The sequence below is a fragment of the Anguilla anguilla genome, chromosome 10 (assembly GCF_013347855.1).
Source record: "Anguilla anguilla isolate fAngAng1 chromosome 10, fAngAng1.pri, whole genome shotgun sequence".
Taxonomy (NCBI): Eukaryota; Metazoa; Chordata; class Actinopteri; order Anguilliformes; family Anguillidae; genus Anguilla; species Anguilla anguilla.
In genome coordinates, this window is record NC_049210.1 from 34,226,134 (window position 1) to 34,250,260 (window position 24,127).

General features: G+C 39.2%; 1 long non-coding RNA gene across 2 annotated transcripts in view; it reads right to left on the reverse strand.

Moving 5' to 3' along the window:
- The window catches only part of LOC118237512, a 58,416-nt gene extending 41,064 nt beyond the window's left edge, over positions 1 to 17,352 (reverse strand). Inside the window, exons 1-2 of one of the 2 annotated variants that reach the window (XR_004767192.1) lie at positions 17,338 to 17,352; positions 14,192 to 14,671 (exon numbers count right to left, since the gene is read on the reverse strand). This is a non-coding gene — a long non-coding RNA (uncharacterized LOC118237512). Of the gene's footprint in view, positions 1 to 14,191; positions 14,672 to 15,723; positions 15,860 to 17,337 lie in introns of those variants that run through there. The other variant, XR_004767191.1, reaches the window with a different exon arrangement.
- Between the last annotated feature and the right edge of the window lie 6,775 nt (positions 17,353 to 24,127).

A 24,127-nucleotide genomic window follows, 5' to 3' on the forward strand; every position in this document is an offset into this window, starting at 1 on the left:
ATCAAGTGAAATTTACTCATTCAGAGTTGATTTAACACTGAATTGTTGCTTCCTGTGCAATGTCCATATGAATTGCTTCCTGTGCAATGTCCATATGAATTGAGTTTATTTAACACTGTGTCATTCATCTGGAGGTCAAAAGGCAAAATACTCAAAAAAGAGAAAAACCGAATTTGTACATACATAGTAATACACTGTATTGTATATACACTGTATACAATGCACTGAACACACTGGTGAATGTACAAGATGTCTTGATGCATTAGCATACATCTAACACTGCATATAAATGTCACACTGCAGCTACACTGTGCTTTCATTTCACTGTATTTACATTAGTACAATCCTGCATATTATTTTAGTAAAATGACAGCAAAATGGATAGTGTGTGTGTGTGTGTCTGTGTGTGTGTGTGTGGGGATGGGGGGGGGGTGCAATTGTGCCACATAGCCACACATTTAAAAATAACAATCATTTATCCGCTATTTCCACGCCAGATAATGGAATTTAGCTACAGTCAAAATATCTAACTCAGCGCTCCAAATTCAAGCACGGTGCCGTTTGTTCTGCGATGTTACAAATTAACGTGGAGAGCGCCATTCGCTACGAGCCGCGCATTCATTATCGGCTGCAGCGTCAGGCAAATGAATTAGCGCGTGCGCGCTCGCATAGCATCGAAAAGGCGTATCGCATGCGCGTCATTCAGAGCTTATTCAGCCCGATATTCTGCGCATCGCAAAATGGCCACGCGCACCGAGCGCATGCACGCATGTGCAAATTGGGCTGCTTAATAAATCTCTTCGAGAGTGCCAGCCGATACAAGGCCTATCTGTCAAGCGCTTCCCATATGCGATTTCTTTCAAAACACCCTAGGATTAAATGTATATTCACGTACAGAAAGGAGATGCGTACTTTGTGTCGGATAAGCAGGGGGGGACAGGATGCCAAGGTGAACGCGTGTGCGTGACAGTAATGGGGTTGGGGGGGGGGGGCGGGGGATTATGCATTTAAATGTGCCTCTCCGCATGCACAGACGGCCAGGGTGCTAATTAAATAATTGGCATTCGCGGCCGCGCTCGCTCACCGTTTAGTGACACATGCAAAAAAAAAGAAAAAAAAATAAAAGAAGAAAAACAGCCACTGTGTTCCAGCAGACATTTTAGGTCTACCCCAATCCCTGCTCACCACAGCTAAAGCCTTAAGATGGTGGCACCCAGGAAGGAATGCTACCTCGGTGGTGAGCTCGACATTACAGCATTCTGCTCCTCGTCTGTGTCTTTCTGTGGGCACGCGGGCCGGATCGAGGAGATTTTCCTGATGAATTTTTAATTTCCCCTTTCTAGTAAGGATATTAGGTGTCACCGCTGATGCGCGCGCATTTATGCATGAGTCCTTTCTTCGCGGATTTGCATAAAATCGCCCGATGCTAATATAAAAAGCGAGCCCTACTGTACAAGTGCCCATAAATACGCCCGGCTGGCGCTGTCTGCGAAATCACTTAATTGCCAAATGATGTACAGCCAGTGACAATGCAACCTGACCCTGAAAAACTCCAAACGCGGGACAAAGATAATTAATGGTCGCTCCGCATCTTAATTTGTTTCAATTATTCGATCGTGCCCATGCGCATTGTATTTAATTTCGCTCTATTTTTTTTTTTGGTCTTTCAACAAAGAAGTTCATGGTCGAAAATGCCGAGGTTTTCAAAATAGGCTTAGGCTTTGTGTTGCATTCGGTGAATGGTGTTTATTTTGATGAGCCGGCAGACCTGTTCTCAAATGATGTTATACGTTAACCAAATAAAAAAATTTTTTTTAAATCTATATATTTTTATTTGCCCTCTTTGTACTCTACCTATTTTTGCATTAACAGACTGTTAGAAACCAAGGCCCAAATTTTTACAAAAAAAGTACAAGGCCAAGGCATTCGGTTATTTGGAATTAGCAGAGATAAATTATTCAATGACATGTAATGTATTATTTAGATGCTTTCATCTTATGGGGTTGCTGGATATTTCAAATGCAATTATAGTAATTTATTTATTATGGAACATTTACATAATCCAAATCTAATGGACCACACTGAAATCAAAATGACAACCAGTTCACCAGCTAAGGCCCCCCGCACTTTTCGCAATTAATAAGCGCACTTCATAAAAACACTGTGTGTTCTAATGAAATCTTTTGCCATAAAAATGCTGCTTTATTTGGCGACTGTGTCATGTGGATTACTGTGGTTGTAACACAGCGAAACTAAAATGGGGCTAGAGCTTAATAAAACACAGCGTTAAACCGTTAATAGTAAAATTAATGGTGAATTCAGGGAACTGCCATGATTAGTTAGATGTCTTTGCTTGTGGATTAATCACAGGATATCATAGCTTAATTCAGTCTGGACTGGCCAAGATGTATTTACAGTATATCAACATATCAAGTTTTTGTACTCAAACAGAACTTGCATTATATCAAAGTGCTGGTCTAAAGTGCAATAAATTCATATAGGTCTACCCAAAAAATGTACAGTCTAGAGACAGACTTTCAAATGCACACAAAAATTCACACCACAGGGGGGAAATATCTCATAGGCGTACACTTTATAATTTGATTTCAAGATAAACACTGACATTCTCCAAAGTAAAAATAGAAATCCATTTAAAACAAGATGATGTGGAAAAAGTTCACATGTTTAGAATAAAATAGAAAATTTGAATAAAAGAAGCATGAAGCCCTTGTCTATTTTCAGGCTGCTTCAGCATCAAATTCAATTGACAAAGGCTTACATTATACTTGCACTGACCATGCTAATCCAATGGCTAAGGGCTCGAACCTAATCACATAATTCCAGATCGACATACAGAATCATATCAACATTACAAAAAATATGAAAATATGAAAATATGAATGATGCCTGAAAGGTCAGATCAGAAAGGAGAAAGGTCCTCTGCCTCCACCTATATCCCAAATTTCACAGTGACTACAAAAAAAAGAACCTTGGTGAATGGCTTCTAATCTCCCACTGGTGACACTGACATACATTTTGGTGAGCCAAAGTGACACCCAAGTCCTTCCGAAAACCTTTACAAGTTGAGGGAGTCCTGTGGATGTGCTGACACAGCTTCCTGGCTACCCTTTCCAAGTCTAACCTCTGTGAAGATTTCTTTCCTATTCCCAAAATAAAACAGCCCAAGCTCTAAGTATGTCTTATTTGAAAAATAGGAGGTCCTCACATGATCAGCTATTTTACCCATATGGTCTCAACAGGAAAAAAATAACAAAATACAAATATGATGCACTGCACTGTAGCACTTCCACAAATGTCACCATGCACACAAACGCTAAACAATTTGCGACATGCTAAGGCTTTCATGAAAAAGAAATAAGGCAAAGCATTATAAGTTATAAACCACCAAAAAAAAGATCTAAGATCTGCATCAGCTCCAAACCATAAATACTCTTTATCGTTAACTCTGAGCGGAAAACACAAGCACGCGACTCCTTCATATTAAAACCGCCACACATAATAACTCGGTCGGCAAACACCAGATTCACAACGTTGTGTAAGCGACTGGAAATAAGACACGTCCGCCTGAGATTCCTGGCGCAAAGTTAAGAGCAACGTGTTGCGGCCGGATTGCATCAGTCCCTACGTCACGGACACGTCGGGAGGCCTCAGGCCTGGCGAATGACCACCGCCGCGGTTAGTCCGCTAATCCCCTCTGGAACTTTCAACGAGTGTAAATATCCATGCATGATGTCATTAAACGGCTTAGCCACGACTCACAGGATTACCCACACCTGTTATTTTCTACCTAGGAAAGGGGGGGGGGGGGTGGGTGTCATAGCAATCCGGTTGGTAGCGCTAAAAATATTTAACATAACATATTTAACAGCGAGAGTGACAGGCTGGACTTGGGTTTTGCATTACGTTGATCTCTTTACTATGAGCTATCAGGCGCTTAGTGTGGTAAAACTGAGTGGGGAGGGGGGGGGGGGGGGGGTGGGGTGTGCACAGCTTTCTCGCAGCACGGACACCGTTCGGTTTATGTTAAAGTAGATCTGCATTTGGCCGCCATGATTAAATGCACAATGTCACCGTGCCAGATTATTGATGGCTTCAGTGTTCAAGATCGCTTGGATGTTCCGACGGCGTCCCTCGGAAAAAAGGCGAGCGCGCGTGGCGTGGGAGCGCATTTCCGTCCCCAAAAACAGTCCGTTGTGCGAGCGGCGGACTGGGAAGCGCGTCGCCGGGAAGTCGGACGCGGCTGCGCAGGACACGTCGACAGGCGGCGAGGGGTGGGGGGGGTGGGGGGGGTCGGGGAGCGCGTACGCCGCGGGAACCTGCCCCCGCTCTGAGGGGCTCGCCGATGCCGGCACGCACACCGTGAGCTCACCTCCCGTTTCCACGGCGACACCAATCAGCGGGAAAGCCCACTGCGTGTGACAGAGACGCGCCGGGAAAGAGAAAGGGAGGGGGGCGGGGGTGAGGAGGGTGTGGGGGGGCAGGGGGGGGGGGGTGGGAGGAGAAGGAGAGCACTGAAGCCCACATAAAGGATCGCTTGTTTAACAACCGCACCTCATTTAAATACCTTATCTTTGGAATTCTAAATAAAGGCCTTCAATTAACCCATTGCTGCCTTCAGCGCACCTCCACCTTTAAGACCGCGGTAAGCTTTGACAGAGTGGGGTAAAAGGCTTGTGCATGCAAATGTATGCTGTAATATAAACAAAGCACATACACACACGTGTGCGCACACACGCACACATTTTTGCACACACACACACACACACACACACGTGCACGCACGCACACACACACACACAGACACACAAGCACACACTTACATTTTGACAACATACAAATGTATTTTGTATCAACCAGCCAGCCTTTGTAGAAAGCAGAATTTTAACACTACATTATTTACTTATTTATTTGTTTATACTCGTTATTATACTGTATTCCTGACTTCTGCAACTCACAGTACACATGATCCTTGTTATGCCACTAACACAAGCTAGAGACAGATTCCCACTTTGTGAACAGACATGAAAAAGAGCCATTAATTATTATTTGCGTTCTGTCCAAATAATAGCAAAAATTATTTGCTATTATTTAAAAAAAAAAAAAAATTACAATCTGTTGTTTTCAACAATGCAAAAAAAAAAAACAATTGGTGCCATAAGTAACTCAGAGGAGGCATATGCTGCTATTCTGTCCCACAATGCTAATGGTCTGATCCTGCCAGACATGCTTTGTGAGGCTGTCCAACACGCTGCATCTCTATGGCTGACTGTGAGAGTCAAGTTCAAGTTCACGCATAACACTAGCCACCATAGACCCAGGCTAGGTTCAAGGGCATTGTTTTTTTTTTTTTTTTTGACAATTGACACGCAATTGACATGCACACTCGCATCTTTGTGCACAACAACAACACACACATTCGCACACACACACACTAAAATCAAATGCGTAGGCCACTGTGAAACGCATTTAGAACATACATATATTTGAGTCACAGATTCATTACAAGCATATTTGTTTCATGCCACTTAACTGAAATTCAGACCAAACAGACACAAACGCTCATGCACGAATACACACACACACACACACACACACACACACACTACTATGCAGACATACAACCGTACATACACACAACCCTTCACTGACGTGCATAAACTGCTGTGTGCCTCGACAAAACACCCCCATAAAAAAAGCTTGACTGTGGATTTCAGAGACCCCCCCTACCGCCGGGAAGCTGAGTGAATTAAATGAATCCTTTTAAAAGGCCAGTGCTAGGTCTGCCATGCTAATATAATAGGTGTGTGGTAATAAAAAAAACCTTCATCTGCAGAATTACACTGATTATTACACTGATCATCAATTACAATTACCAAGTGTGAAATCACATGGCATGCAATTACAAATTATTGTAGTGAACCTTTAAATCTTTAAAAAACTTTGCTGCTACACTGACAGCAGAAGAGTCAAGCTCAAAATAAAACTAAATAAAATATACCTTTTCCTTAAAATTAATAACATCAAAGATTGATTTTTATAATTTGCTCAGTTACTATATGTTATTTTTCCAACCTTTATGAAATAATTATATATATACATGATATTAGATATTAAAACACCCACAACAAATAGGCCTTTTGAAGGGAACAAAATCAAGCTGCTTAAAAATGGTGATCGCTCATTCAGCGAATACATTTTTTTAAAAACTGCACAACGACAATACTTGTCACCATGGTTATGTTACCCTACCTGTCACGTGACAACAATGGCTGCCTCATTCCATAAAATGTGACCTGAATAATATAATGGCTGGTAGGCAAATATACCGCAAACATGAAGCCAGCGTTGCCCCCCACCGTATTCTACTAGTGAACTACACCTGAGGTAATGCAGTAGAGGAATTATTTTACATTAGAAATGATCTTCATAATGTGCATGCAAGACGGCTGTCACATAACTAGCCAGTTAATACAGGCCACACCAAGTACGTGTAAGCAAACACTTAACCAATAACAAATACGGAAAGGAGGGGTATAGCAAAATGCATGTGGTAACAAAGACTCACTTGAGGAAACTGAATGGATTCCCAACATCTTTCAATCATGTTTTTAACGGTACATTATAATGCCACTATTTCATTGAGTGGCTAACACATTATTGTTTGTTTGACAGCACATACTTGAATATTGAGAGTAAAGAACTTTTGCCAGTGACTCTTCTCTCATAAAACACAACTGAGCTCAACTGACAAGCAGACAGAAAATAAGCACAACAATATTCAGCATACTATAGGACCATGGTGCATGCAGTTCATGCAGATGAAAACGTAAAAAGCCTCAGCAAAATAAAATGTTGGCCAGCTAAGAGTAAAAATGTATACATCAAAATTTAAAAACAAACACACTCACTATGGAGGAAAAAACATAGACTTTGGGCAAAATGTAAGAAAATAAAATAAATAAATAAACCAAATAAATATAATTTGTAGAGCAAATTGGAAATTGGAAATTTGGAAATGTTTAAGATCATTCTGCATGTTGTGACCCATGGCACACCCCTCAACTTCTAACAATCAAGAAGGGTAAAAGGGGCCTACAATTTGCTTTTTGTATTGTACGCTTCTGCAATGATATTCCTCTACTGTGGGAAATAAAATGATTGAGATTCGGTCAGTTATTTGCAGACTTCAAGATTTTCTTTACACTACGCTGACATTTAGTGCGGCCCCTGTCGCGAAAACAATGCCACCATTCATAGCTCGAGACGAAGATTTCAATCGACTTAAGCGGACACAATGGAACTTGGTCATTCACTGGTTGCCCATATTGTGTTCTCAAATTTTCCCTCAGCAAACGTATAATGACTCGGTATTGTATGCCTGCTTAGACCAAGACTCGGAACAAGAGACACTAGTTTTGTCTGACGGTGTGAGAAAGTCGGGGAGAGATCTTTTCTCCCAGATGGTGTTAAATTCTGCTGCTTTTTAAGATAGGACTTGCATAGATCTTCTGCGCCACTGCAACTGAGACTCAGCCTGTAGTTCGCACTTGTTAACATGCATGCACACACAACACACAAACTAGGACGTTTTGTCAAATGCATGCCATACTATTTTTTTTTCTTTCAAACGACAATTTATCACAACGTTTAAATGGCAGATTATTTTTGCGTTCAGCTAAAAATAATTGTGATGGTTACCGCATGAAATTCAACGCATACCGATTCAGTTACTCTTTTTTTTTCTTATTTGGAGTCATATCAATCGGTATAATATACACTAGTTAGGCTACAAAATAAATAGGCTACTATCTTGTAAACACCCAGTGCTAATAACTGCACGCGTGCCGTCCAACCAATAGCACTTGGCAGTGAGCTACAACAACACATTAACGAGTGAAACTGTGTAACGATGGAAGATTAAATTAATTTACAATAGAAGGACACGGGAACGCAGACGAATCGGTTTATTTGTTTTTATTCAGTGGTGGTTGTAGGACAAAATATGTTCCCCTTAGAAACAAAGGGCTAACAACTTAGTAACCTGAAATGAATATATGACTTTCAGACGCTGTGATGTAAAGACTAAGTGTGCCAAGAATCTGCCTAAAGTAAATAACAATGAGCGTTTTATAACACTTAAGGAGTCACAGTACGGTCACAAACGGCGAACCATTCAAGTTTTTGAACCTAGGTGCGTTTCCACCCAAACAAACTATAGTCTTACAAGCCAGTGATCAGCAGGATATCAAAGCATGACACGTGCTCTCTTGTCAATAGCCAACTTGTAATAACTCCTCATGCCTTATCAACACAAACCAAGCCACTTATACAGTTGCCATTTTTATTAACCCTGTAATGAAGTTGCTTTGGAACAATGAAAAACATTTTAACACACACAAAATATATAATTTATCATAAATATATTTTTTGATTCATCTAACATGGATAGGCTATATTTACTTTAGTAAAGCTTAAAAGACAGCATCCAAATTGTTTTAATAGGCTACTGTTGTGTCATTGTTATTCTCCTGAAAGCAAACAAAGCAATCCATGGTTCAAGTTCAAATGCACTTTTAGCGCGTGTGTTTGTCATGAGATTTTTTTTCACTAATCTAACATTTTATATACACTGAGCCTTTCCAATTTTAACGCAAATCTGTGTGTGATATAGTAAATAACTACCAATGAAAGATGTAGCCCTTTTTTTTATTTTTTGTACGTACATGTGCAGAGGAGGGGGGTGGTCAATGCCATGGCCAGTTCAAAGTTTTAAAGCCCAAGTCTGCTCGGCTAGAGAATCTTCGTCGCTTTCTAAAGTGATGCAGATGAGTCTGGTGCACTTGATATTTTTTCATGACCTGTGTCGCCCCCACCCCCAAGTCTGACAGCGCTGTCTGTCATATTCGGGCTGTGCACGGCATTGGCACTTGCCCTCGAGCGTGGGAAAGAGTGCGTCCAGTCGTTCACATCTCTTGCACTCCGTTTAACGGAATCAATTAAGCAAGGCCGACCCCCACCACTCCCCACTCCCCACCCCCTTTTCCATTTTTGTCAGGTCTATATACGTCCTAATTATTTCAGTTTGGGATGCCAGTGCCGTTTCCTGGTTAGACTCGATCATGCCTAAACAATAAGAGGGGAGGCGCGCACGTGGGTGCCTCAGTAAATGTCAATCTCATTTTCAACGCTGGGAGCTCAACCCACGGAACATTTGGAACTCTATACAGGAAGGGAGGTTCTGCCGTCTCCAACACTTTTGTTTCACTGGATTTTTCAATTAAACGTCCTTAGTAGAACGAAACGTCATTCGTAACATTGATATTTAGACCGAGAGTAAAGCACGAATAACCAAACTTATTAATTTACAGTTTCTAAAAAAGTAAAAGACATTTATAAATAAAATCATAATTATTTCCATCTTTGTCAAATGTCTTCATACCCACGGAAACAGCACGTATCAGTTCAAGATATTGAATGTGTGTTTCTCATATATATATATAATATATATATATATATATATAATAATTGTTATAAATAATTGTTATATATATATATATATATATATATATATATATATAACAATTATTTGCCTTTAAAGGATTTGCTGAAACGTCTAAAATCAATTAAACACGAAATAGGCCAATGCATTCATTTCATTTTCAAAGTAATTTTCTAAAATCATCACTGACAGCTCAACTATTGATACAGAAATCAGTTGCATGTCTTTCCAATTTCAGAATATTTAGCGTAACTTTTGCAAGCGTTACCAGGTGAAGATGTTTCCTTTGGAAACACTGATTCCAGCCAAACGGTTGTGTCTTTTTTATTGTACGTAGGCTATTGATAAATGTCTCGGTCATACATCCTTCTGGAGTCCTCGATGATCCTGGAAGCAGTTTTTACTTTCGGTTATCTAGCTTTATGACGACCAACACACTCATACAGCTAGATAACCAAAGATAACAACCCACTTCCTATTCTTCAATGGTATTCCACGCAAATCCACGTGCTTGCCATTTTATTTCCCCTGTCATGTTTGTAGTCCCTTTTTCGAAGTCAGGAAACACTGTCCAGTTGTCTGAAGTTTTTCAAAGCCAACATTATTACAATTCAGCACCGAGACAAATTGTCCGACCTTTGATTGAGGCTGCTGTCCTTAAAAGTTTATCCACAACTCCCCCCGCCCTCGCGAAACTGTTTGCCAAAACGCAGAACGTATAATCCGGCGATTATATCACGTCGCATAGCATTAACCATCATTGCTGATTTGAAGTAGGAGGCAGAAGGTGCGTTCATCCTCGCGCAGGCCCGCATTTGCAATGCAAATCGCTCCATTCCCACAAAAGGGTCCACTGCCTCTATTAAGTCGTTGTGGCATGAGCAATATCCTGCGTAGCCAGGCAAGCGGATGTCAGGGGAAGAAAATCCGTAGCGAGAAGAAAGTGCAAAGACGATGCAAGAAAAAAATACCACGAACCACGATCGATTCAGATCATGAAGGAAATAATCAGCCAAACGACAATAGACTGAACGCACGAAACGAACGTGTTTTTCTTCTTTTTGGGGGGCGGGGGGAGAGGGGGCGCCTTGGTCTCATTTAGCTGCAAGAGCCGGGAGACGAAGATGCCGTCCTGCTGGCTTGCCGCTACCAACGGTCTGAAAGAAGGAAAAAAGGGCCATCACTGAGAGAAAGGGGGAGGAAACGGAGGAGGGGGGGTGGTGGGGGGATTGCAGTGCCAAAATCTGGACCAACCGGGCGAGGTCAAAGGTCTCGGACCACGAAAGTATAAGGTAATGATGACGACACGATATGCATCTCAAATGTGCGTTTATATGTATATGCACGAATGGGCATCAGCATCTCCTCGCGCTATCATGCGCACTGGAATCATTCTGCTTTTTCCCTTATCGCAAGCACTATAATGCAACGAAGAAAAGAAGACCTGCAAAAATATTGCTCAGTGGCCAAAAAACAGTCTTCGTGGTCCTAAAGAAGATCCTTCTATTATCCAGATTGTCAGAAAAATGAATCTCCTGGAGGATAGATGAAAGCGGTTTGTAGCTGGCTGGGCAATGTCCTGAATTCTCCATTCGCTGCAAGCACCGAAAGATTGCCCTGGCATGGACCTGGGCCTGGTTTATTGAAACTACGGGTCTGAAGACGCCGTGAGTTGGTGTATTATTACAATGATATTTTCCTTTGGTGTAGCATTTTAATGAATTCACAGCTTATGTGACAACCCGTAGCCCAGTCGCAGACAATGTCTATTATGATGCACAAGTAGGCTATTCGCGATGTCGCATCATTTTTGCTTCGTGTTCTCTTGGTACAACAGACTGCTAAGATTTGAGCCTGAGTTCCATCTCCCTCGTGCTGCATTCGTGTCATTGTATCAAATAAAAAGTAGCGATATGATATTTTTTTCATTATTTATGTCATTATTTCTGCCATATTACAAAACAATAGGGTGTATCCTGATAACGCTCTAATGCTACCCCGCTTGTCTATATGCCCTAAATGTGCTTGGTTGCATGTTCGTATGTCTGCATGCACAGACAAAAACAGGTATACGGAGACTGTGTGTGTGTGTGTGTGTGTGTGTGTGTGAGAGAGAGAGAGAGAGAGAGAGAGAGAGCATGTGCGCGTGCAACCATATTAACGAAGCACTGATTTCAGCTTGTTATTAATTCCCCTGATGTAATAAAGCTCGCAATTCGATAGAAACCTATTATTATTTATTGTTCAAGCGTCACCATAGAACCGAAACCATCTAAAACGTTACTATCTCACTGTTTTACAGCACAATCGTGCTTATACGCGTGGGAAGAGCGATTTAGGTGTCCTGAGCATCTACACTCTATAGCACAGCTATCCACTCACACGTTTAACCTGCTACGAGATAATCAATTCCACAGCAACGCGATAGAAGAATGAAACTTCAAAACACTGTCGCCTGGGTAACGGTTTATGAGTATAATCTTTACCTTAATACATTTTGTTACCAAAACACTGCCCGATCTCTCTCTCGCTCTCTCTCTCTCTCTCTCTCTCTCACACACACACACACACACACACGTCAACGTTAGTCTTTGCATATGTGTGTGTATCCTACATTAAGAGATTTAAACGCGATATTCCATTACGATATTCAAAGAGGCAAAGGAATAGCGCAATAAATGCAGCACATGCATGACGTGCTTCCCCACAGCAGTAGGCTTCAGTTACTGTCAAGCTGCATTCAAACATTACAATAAAGGATTAATGTAATGCAACATGTGCGCTTGTAGGAACATGTAAAGACATGTTTAGGCCTACATGATTAAAAAAAAATTAAAAAAAAACAGGCTGTCGGTATCTTATCTTAACGCACTATATATATGATAACGTCACGATGTGGCCTTAACGTGCCAATTATAATTGACTGTCAAATCGGTGCATGATGATTCTAAGTTGAGTGTCTCTTCGTTTATGCCAATAAAAGACATGAGGCAGAAGGCCAAAACAGAAATGAAGAACGTGCGTTGTTTATCAGTCGGCATTTCTATCAGGTTTCCAGTTTATATAACACACCACACCTTGACTAACGTCCATACACTTTCATTCATTAAGGACCATATATCAAATCTATTGCGACGTGCTTGCTAATTTTGAATGTGAGCTTTAACTTTACGATTTGATATATAAGTAGTTATGGGAATTATATTTATACTAGCATTTACATCCATGGCACAATGAGGGGTAAAATGGCAAAACTCTACCCACAATATCAGCACCAACATGCAACTTACAGGACTATTAGAAATTAACTGTTTGTGAATCATAGCGACCGTGTACCCTATGCATATGACCTTACTTGGAGCCTACTCCTCTTTTCTGACAATATCACTGCGGAATCTACAAACGGAACATATCGGACAGGCTGAATTGAATAGATTGATAGGCAACTGCATATAAGGTATTAGGTAACGGGGAAGGGCACTGCAACTTTTGTATTATTTGTATTTTCCATATTAAAATTGAAATGTATTGTCAACTCGTTTGCTCTAATAAAATATTTTAAAAACCATGCTAAATTCATGTGATTTATCTTTGTGTGTGTATATGTGTATGTTGGTGGGGGGGGATTATTGAACTTCAAGTACCCAGGTGGATTTAAATCACGATAATCGACAAGAACATCTTCTGCGCGATATATTGGACTTGTTTCCAACAAGCTAGTTCATAACTACCACATCTAGCAGCAATTAACGAACTGAGGTCAATCGCAGCTTGGTGACGTCAAGGCAACTAAAAATCCTCTGTTGTTGGTTAACTTAGGCATACAGTAGGCTATATCCACCCACACGCAGAATGTTTTGAAATACCGGATGGTCTGCTTTTCTTTGCAATACAGTGGTCAGGTAGAACATGTAGGCTACGCTATCAAAACACACAACTGTATTGATGTAATAATAATAATAATTATTATTACTACTACTACTACAACTACTACTACTAATTAACAACACTAATAATAATAATAATAATAATAATCATATCATATTTATGCTCAGCTCAACCATCTATAAGTATTTCTATAATAAGGTAGTGCTGTGTCATTAAACTGCAGCATGCTTTAGCATTATAGAGGTTTAAAATATATATATATATATATATATATATATATATTTAAATGTTTTTCTCCTTGTTCTTCCAGCAGTAACGCATCTCTGTCCCTAACGTCGAGCATACATTGGAGACAGAAGTGTTTTAGGTTGTTCAGTAGACATGATCTGTGGCCTATGCTCCTCATTGCACTGGACTTGGGGCTTGAAGTGTCGATGGCTGTGATCACCTGACGAGTCCCTCCAGCCCCTCCAAGAGTGTCTTAACTGGTACCTCGCGATCGCGTGGTTGCAACCAATTTAAAGATTATACTAAAAAGTAATCTATAAATCTAATTGTGTGTGTACAATTACTGGCTTTGCTTCCTTCTAAAATACAGTTCCAATGTTACAGTATGAATAAAATCATTGACAGGCTAAAAAACCGCCGATTTTCTTAAAATTTCATTTCCATACCATTTCAGTAATTTTATTGCTTGTTAAATTCAAATTTACGTGAGCACAATAGGCCAATTACAAAATAAATTAAAACACCCTGCAACAGGAATTAAAGAAATGTACTTACATATTTTAAATGTCGTCAGTCAATACAGCAGTTGTCTTGAACAGTCAGAAATCATCCAAAAACAGAGGCCCTTCGAGTATATGCACTGTTCTTTCTAGACCTTCCCACAATATCCAGCCATCACTCGCCACCCTTCCGTTTAAAATTGCCGCTAATACCCAGCTCATTACGCGTGCTTCAGTTGCTCTCTGAGTTAGGCAAGAGCATATTCCAACCACATGATGTGCGTGTATGAGAGAGAAAGAGAGAGAGAGGGGGGTGGGCTGAGGGAGGAGAGGGAGAGAACAGAAAGGCAGAAGAGAGGGGGAGGGAGAGAGAGAGAGAAGAGAGAAGGAGAGAGAGAAACTTTCCCACACCGTATTTGTCCTCCGCACCAAATGGAGAAGTGAACTTGCCCCTGGGAGAGCGTCTGCAAGTTTTTGGGGTTGGCTGGGGTTGGCCGAGGCATAGTCCATCCCTCCGTGTGGGCAAGGACGTGCTCTGAAATTCAAACAGGTTCCCCAGTTCTTTTGTTGGGTATAACTGAAGAACCATTGTTCATCTATTGCGGTGGACTTCGCGTCGTTCCCAGGCCAGGTTACGGGTTGATAGCAATGGGCCTAATGAATTTACTCCAGCTTTTCTGTAACGTATTTTGACAGATGGAACTAATCGAAAATTCGTTGCAACACAGAGAGGCAAAATGTTTCATTATTTCGCAATACTGTTAATAAACAAAGATAAAAATGCGCTAAAGACTTAACTATGAGAGGACCCACCTTTTCCATACTCCAATTTTGAAGGTGTCAAATCTGAATCTGCAATAGCAGGTTTTCAACTACATTTTGATAGCCAGAAGAGCAGAAATTGCCACGTTCATTAAGAAGTTTACTACGTCGATGATACCGTTAATTTATTCCACACGTTCACACACACCTCACCCGCTCACTCACTCGCTGTCTCTCTCTCTCACTCACGCACAAACACACACACACGTGCACATGCACACACATGCACACACTCCAAATTCCATTCAATTATGATAACATGAAGAGATACGTTCCACGCTGTCATTCCCTGAGTTACAGAAATGTTTGTCTTAAAATGAAATTAAGAAAACTTGTCCATGGTGTACAACACTTAAAGCCCATATTCTTGGTACCTCTGCTCAACAAAGACAACTTTCTAATCTGTGGCAGGCCTACATTATTGGGTGTTCTGGCAAATTGTTTGTTATTTTGATTTAGAGTAGGTAACTTCAAGAAAACTACACTATAGACCAACAGCCACGCTTTAGAAATTGTAATATTATCATAGTAGCCTAATTTAGTTAAAAATGTGCATTTATCCCGATAAAAGCTCAGTTATTTATTATTATTATTATTATTATTATTATTAATAATAAACTGTTCCTTTATAGCCTAAAAAAGTCAACCATGTACTCTTCTCCATTTTCATAAACATGCCCTTTAATTAATAACAGATCTAAACTTTCCAGCATAATTGTTAGCTTTCGACGTCCAAGTTCATATTTTTCGCTGATATGCAGTTACCTTCGCAGGCGTTTCCGTTTGGCTCCATTGGATTCACGTTCAGGTTTTACAGCGAGGTCACGTTCAATGACGTAGACTAGCATATCTGCTACGTGCAGCCATATTTAAATACATCAAGGAAATTAGTGCATCAAAATATGCAAATGCTGCTTACATAGTCTTTCTTCCAGAAGCCGGAATAATGTTTTTCCGTCGATTTTATTCTTGATGATATTTTTTATGTTTTTTTTTTTTCTTTTCTTCTTTTGCTTATATGCTTTTGTGAAGCTCCGAGCCTGTGTGCTCTGTGTCTTACGAATCCGGGAACGTGTAGTGAAGAAGCGGAGATTCCTGCCGGGGAAATCGCCCATGCATAATGAGACGTCTGCTGCACCATTCTCACAGCCCCGATGCTGTTGGTTCCAGAGTGTGTATTATTTTTAATATCGATGCATATGTAAAAGGTAGATTTGCATTTCCTTCATTTACTTACTGATGTGCCATTTTCCATGCAATTCATAGAATTAAATGATATTTACGGGGGATAAGCAGTCTCTCTACGGGCAGATATGTGCATATATGCTATAGGCTAATCGTCTGATATTCTTCATAATAAAGGTAACTAAATGCTACTTTTAAAAACGGATGACGTTTTAGTGTAAGTCTATAAAAAGAAAATCGAGCAAATATATTTGTTTATGAAAGTGTAACGATAATTTAGGAATCGCATAAACAAAGGGATCATTACTGGTACAACAAAGAGGGATAGTAACGGAATATTAGGGCAAATCGAGGATGTTTCCGTTGATTTCTTTGCTAATTCTTTTTAAACTACTCTATAGCGTCATTAGTCACACAAGTCTAAGAAAACAAATATCATTTTAACTACTTTTATTTTTTATTGATAAAGCTGTTATCAATGACGTATAGACAATGTATACACAATATTGATGCAGAATTTCAACATAGTGGCCAAAGCAAAGTAATAATTTAAAATATAATATTTCTGTATAAGTGGTGTCGCTAGAAAATGAAGCCCTCTGAATATCGCATGTATCCGTTTTTGTATTTTCTTTAGTTACCTAAACAGCAGCCGTCCACTGGTGAATCATACAATGTATAGTCTATACTGCTATTTTTAAATTTCTTGATGGCAACGTTATATACGCAGCAATGAAAAGTTACATTGCTGAGGAATTTCGCTTGCTGGCTGTCATTTTGATGCAGCACCCCCGATAATCCCCTCAAAGTAAATGAGTCACTTGTAACTTACCGGCATCAAAATATTTCTACGTCATCTTTAAAATCCTCCGCCTAAAAAGATGTTCGTTACTTAGACTTAAAGTAGGCTGTATAGAGCTCGTGCATAGTCGAATGCCTACAATAACCGACTGCAAGAGCTTTATAATGGTTTTTAGTACTATACTCTTTCTCTCGTTGTGTGAACCTTGCTCCGAAGTGCTCATATGTGTCGCCCAATAGAAGTGGTCAGATGGCCACGCGTAAAGATTTTTTCCCCCAAACAAAAAACACATGCTGACACGGACTCACAAGTTGCATTTCTTGACAAACATATTGTACGCTCAACATCTAAGTTCCATTTGTCGAACATTCATAAACATAAATTTGACTCACCTAAATAGTAAAATCCCCCTCATATATCTTGGCGACTTGGATGACTTCTGAGTTCTGAGGCACGTGGGTTAGATGCGAGCGAGCATAAAGACAGATACTAGATTACCATATAGATGCATATTCACTACAATCAAAATAGCTACACCCGTTTCTGAATCTGAGACGCAGCGTTAACTCAGACTGTGGAAAAAGTGTAGACCTTCCACGTTAAGCGAGGTTTAACATGGGTAGGGGTGGTGGGTAGACATTTTTCACGGAAAACTGCACATTATTGTTTTGAAATTAATAGATTTCTAAAATTGCTCATTTACAATAAATGTCAGCCAGAAATGTGCCATTGAAAAATGAAATTGTACATTAAGATGAAAAAAATGAAACACAATTCTAAGTTTTCTGCGACGAGTATGCGCCTATTTTGAAAGGAATGCATCTTTACTAATAAGAACCTTATATATTCAACAATAACATAATATTTATGCGTAAAAAATGTCAACACTTTTCCAACTTCTATATAATCACACGTGCACGCGCGTGCATGGTAATCGCATGTCCAGTTCTTATTAACATTTCATATAAGGCTGCTGTGTCATTTGTGCTGCCGGGGCCAGTACTGTAGGCTTTTTAAATAAAGATACGATATTTTTGTTGTTAAATAGCTAACCTGTTGCTTGTTACGTTAATGAACATTTAAGATCTCAAAGTATATTTTAAAAGATTTAAACACGTTTAAAGGCGTTTGTATTTGACAGGTATCCCAGGTCAGGTAGTGTTCTTTCGTCTGACTTTCGGTTTATCTTTATCTAGTCTAAAATATGTTGGCTACTGTGCCATAGGTTATTGTCTGGTATATTTAATCAAATAGATTAATAACACATATGCTGAGAAAATCTTGAAACATGCTTAAATAAATGTTTTCTTTGACACTATAATGTTTAGTGTGATACGACTGACAAATAAAAAATTGTAATTCCATTAACGTATAGGTAGACTATGAATATACGTCATTTTTATTTTATTTTTATTAGTAGTATTAGTATTAGTATTATATACACAGTATAAATTGTAAATTACCCAAAAGACTGATATCTCTTACAAAGCTACAGGCCCAGCTATGAAACAAAATCAGGTCCGTGTGTGTGTGTGTGCGTGCGTGCGTGCGTGTGTGTGTGTGTGTGTGTACGTGCACACGTGATAAAAATAGTAAAAGAGATGTGTCGGATAACTTTCTGCATTTCTGCTCTTTGTTAAGTGGGGCAGTTTTTCCGACAACACATTATTACCTTTCCTGTCAATAAGCAATAATTTTAATGCCTGCCTATTAGGTAACTCTGTGACTTATGAGGGCTTATTATACACAGTGCAACAAAGATCAATTCACTTGCATATTCATATTCTCTGGCAAAATGCATCTTTCACGAGGCCGACTTTCCAGTGCCATTTCCGTAAATTATTAGGAAAATTAAACTGTATAGTCCAAAAATAGCCACTAGACGAACTAACGTATAATTTCAACGAATACAAATGTCCTGTGTATTCATATTCCTGTGCATTTATTCCTTGGAAGACTCTGTCGTTCACACTCTCCAAGTGGAGGTTTCGCGATTGGCCTGTAGCCATATCCTTGAGTGAGAGCGACACCCAGTGGTGGGTATTAAGTCATGCACAGAATGGGCGCATTCAAAAAGAAGGAAACGTCAAATTTGTTGAAGGTCAGACGTTACAGTGTCATTAGCCACGATAATTTGAATCCTAAAATTCAATATAAATGATACTCTTTTGTTGGACTAAATGAAAATTACGTGGTGCTAACTTACATTTTGTGTTTCATTGGAGATAGGCTAAATGTTATCACTTTTCCCCTTGAGAATTTGACCAAATTGGTGTAGAAACATCACATAAAAAAATTTAAAATAACATACTTGTAAAGGTAATTGTAAACACAGATTGTCTTCCCAACACAATTGCCTTCGCTACACATTGTACTAATTCGGTATTGCATAGGCTACGCCTCTGTTAATTGCATAGCCTGATAAACGCATTTGAAGTATTTCCATGTCATTTTGAATAGGCTACTTGCCATTCTGCGGGCCACAATATTCAAGTATATGTAGGCTAACTAAAATAATATAAAATGTTTCATTGTGAGTATGTACGAACAGTATCGCTTGTGGATATCTATCTTTTATTTTTTGCGTGCTATGAAATTCTTACTGCCCTAACATCCATAAATTCTCAATAAATTCACTGCACATCCATTAAAATGTAAAAAATGCAAAACGTGAATATCCCCCCCCCCAAAAAAAAAACAAACAAACAAACACAAAAACAAAACATGTAATGAAATAAACAATGAACAATGAAATACATAAATAAAATAAAATATTGTGCTCTTGTTTTTCCATAAAATTGTATTTCATTAAACGTTAAATTATTGGCGCGTTTCATCTGGCATCGGGGCTGTGCGTTACATCCTACAATTCCTGATTTTCCTCCAAGCAAATTAATGAAATTCCTTTGCTTTCAAATCCGTATGATGGCATGCTTTGTAGATATTCAGTTTGTGTGAATTATAAGGAACTACTGTCCATTGTGGAGTCTGGACTAAAGTAATAACAAAAACATGTAAAATCGGATACCCTTATGGCAATGGGACATATATTGTATTGTCAGATTTTCCTCTCTCTATTCTCGTATTCACATTAGAATGTCGGAGGCCAACTAGTCTCTCTCTCTCTCTCTCTCTCTCTCTCTCTCTCCCTCCCTCCCCCCCTCCCTCCCTCCTTCACTTTCACTTTCTACGTGCATTGCTTTCTTGTTCACTGCAAGCAGGGAGGGATAAAATTGCCAGCGTTAACTGCGTGCGTGAGAAATTGCATGTTTGAAAAGGTGGTTGCATTCGGTGGGCGACATTCTATTATTACGAAGAGGGGGCTGTGGACTGTTATTTCAGAATCAAAGCCAAAAACTGCAATTTAACTGCTTTTAGGAATCTGGCATTATTAATACATTTAGATTTAAAAACTGCAGAACTGGCACAACACACACACACAGACACACGCACTCTTGCATAACTGGTAATACTGTATTAAGTTAAGTGAGTTAATACGTTATACGTTTAACGACGTCATACACCTACTGTGCTGACGTTGTTGTTTTACTTTTGTCAACTCCAATATCACGTGTACTACAACATACGTCACATTACTTCTGTACGTAAAACCTATATATAAGGTAAATAGCACATGCCTTTCTGCACTCCATGATGAAATAATCTATCTTCCAACTCAGTATAAGACACCGCCCCATACAATAAAAATATTTGTGATTTTTTATTTATTTTTATTTAAAGCTTGAGTTCGTTTAAAAATATCTGGATGTAGCCTATTCACTTACACACCGTTTGGTACAACGAGATTGGTACAACGTGCCATATAAAGAATTAAGCTCTCTTTAATTGAGAGTCGTAGATTGCAGTTATATAGGCTACCTAATAAGAAAAGACTGCTTAACCGTGTGTGTTATGTCGGTGCGCGAGCGCGCGTATGTGTTAGGGAGATTATACACATAGCTCAATAGCAGGCCATCCTTAAAGATGCGTTGAATAGTTTCAGACAATATATATTTTTGAAGGCTATACCTATCTTTTTGAACTCTTTTGTAGAAATCTTTCATCTTACAGAGTATAAGGCTACCTCTGAGGAAATAACTTTCGTTGGTTTCAGGAATACCTTCAGTTTGTTCCAAATTTCTTTAATCCAGTTCCAAATTCGTTTTTCTTTTCATACACAAAATATTCCATCAATTTCTGCCAACTCTGCAGAAGTCTTCGTTGCATACAGGCATATCACATCATGAAGGTTTCAGTGAAGACAAAAAACTTGACGTACTCATCGGAATAATAATAATAATAATAATAATAATAATCGGTTTATCAAAAGTTTTATAATAGGGTAAATGGTATTAAGTCGGGGTGCTGTTTAATGAGAAGGTATTCTGATATGAATGCAGGTACGCAGTTCATATTTCCTAATACTTAATGAAACAATACAGTGCATATTCTGAATCATGCTTGAAATATTTTGTGATTAATTCATGATGAAAGAATGTAAATATAATAGCATTTACGACCTCTAGTGGCATAATTATTAAATGTCGCCATAACGCCATGCAATTTGCATGTTTTTAATGTTTGCATTACTTTTGAATTGACCGAATTAATTTAAACTATTTAAGGATAATTAGTCTAACAGAAAACGGAAGTAAAATTCCGAAACACATACGTTAACACACGCATGTAATTGTGGACAGGTGCACGCACTCACGCACGCGCACATACACACGTACACTGTACAACTATACAAAAAATACGAAATAAAAAGGTGCCAATAGCTGTAACTAAACACTTAATCTCGGACACATATCATCCCTATAAAAAGAGATTTATCCAATATTCAATACGGTTAAAATGAACGCAAATAGGCATTCATTCTCGATTTCCAACGATAATCTATGCCTATATGAATGAGGGTGCTGAATGCGGGTTCAGTATGTTCGAGTCAGCCATTTATTTCGATCAAAACCAAAAGTTGTCAATATCAATGGCCGGAAGCCTGTTAATTAGCCCCTCTATGCTGTACCATTGAAAATTCAGTGCAAAACACAAGACGACTCATATCGCTTTATGTCATCAGGTCCAGCAGAAAACAAAACGTAGAAAGATTTTCATGAGGTTCAACAGAAAATAAAACGTAGAAAGATTAAACTCGAAATATGCACTGTGCATTTTACATGACCGTGAGAAATTATTTTGAGAATATTATCTAATAAAAACGATCGAAATCTCTGCTGAATGCGACGAGGCCACCAAGAGCAGTGCTAATTACAGATCTACAAGCCATCTTACTGACACTACTTAGTTAGTAACAACTTAGGCCTACAAGATCTTCCAACACGCGATGATGACGACGACGACAACAACAATACTACTACTACTACTACTAATAATAATAATAATAATAATAATAATAATAATAATAATAATACAATTTTCGTAACGCCAGTTATTTTCATCAAAGTCGACGTACAAGGTCTCTGTAGATATATTGTATTTTGAACTAAAAAGGATGCTTCAAATACAAATACAATTAACAACGATAACATAATTATTTTACCTTTTTGATATGTTTTTCAACATCAAGTTGGAGAAAACCTGGCGTTAATTTGCTGAGGTAAAATTGCATGCAACACTTGATGGGGGAACTCACATCAGAACCACAGAAACACAGTCAGAACCACAGCCATGTTTAAATATTCAGCCAATCTTAGTTGTCGACTGCAGACAACTATGTTGACCTTGAGATAATGAATAGGTTATTTTTTGCATTAAAAAAATACTACGATAAAATATACAAAATTACTGGGTCATACAACAAAACAAACACAGATGGAATACACTGAATACAGTCACCTTATAAAATACACTATCGAAAGGTGTAATTGTATTAAATCGTGTGTTTGAAGTGGATCGCCAAGAATCCGCAGTTGTTATGCTATGAACCCGCGTGCACGAAGGGACAGTCGTGTATGCCAAATTATAATTAGCTAATTCAAGGCACGTACTGTTACTTTGAACGACCCGCAAACATACTTACATTAACGAACTTCTGGTGTAGGAATCGTTGGATTTCACAGCAAACGAGTTGGATTTAATTCACTGAAATAACAAGGAATGAAATCCCTTGTTTTCAAAAGGAAAGCCGTTATACTGGGGGGAAAGGATGTATTCAGGACATCCTATACAACGTCAGGCTAATCTATGGCCTCCAAAACAACCTCCAGGTGGGTTTGTGATCGCACTGATTGGCTGAAAAGGACTTCCTATGGGCCTACTGTAAACCCCGCGCCACTTTTCACTGGCATCTCGTGGCTCCATTTCTCCATTGTACACCTTTGCGCCACAAACCTATCAAAAAAGAAGCCAGCTTTGCAATATCATCTTAACCAAAATCAAAAACAACCAACATTTGCACACGTACGCGCACGCACGTGGGTGCACATAATTTAATCCACAATTTGTCCTCTTGTTTACACATTGCGACGTCACCAAATGCGTATGTAATTAACAACTGCTGGACAATCAGCTGAACCACACCCTACTGCAATTTTTTATTTTAAGAATATTTTTTCTTTACCACATTCGGTCATTTTTATTAGTCTATAGATCATCTATCATAGATGTAACTGATGTAAAATTATACGTGAAAAGTTTGAGAATGCGTTCATTTGTGAAAATGCTGTTATCGGGCGGGGCTATTTTAGATGATCCTTATAGTTTACACATAATGGATGAATGTACGTTTGGATTAAATGGCTAAACTTTAAGTCTGATGCGGGCCCATACGCAAGCAGTAAATAAATAAATAAATAAATAAGGGAGGGAGACAGGGAGTCTGTGATATGCAATGGTACTACTGTTCATAAGAGCCACATAAGTGAAGATCTCTAAAGCTCTTTATACGCCAGTGCGCCAGTTCGAGGACACTACAGTAAGCAATGGGCAGAAACGACACTGGTGCCCCCTTCTGGCATATTCTGGCATAATTGGGTGACACATTAAATCCTCAGCAAGCTATTTTTTACCCGAGTAGGCTACTTTAGCTCCGAAACGGTGATAACACATAGACATGCGCACACGCAGTGGCCTACATGTCTTTCCAATTTGCATGGTGACAGGTCTGTCACAATGGGAAATGAAGGGGCTGGGTGGATGGAATTAGCGGCTGAAAGTGCA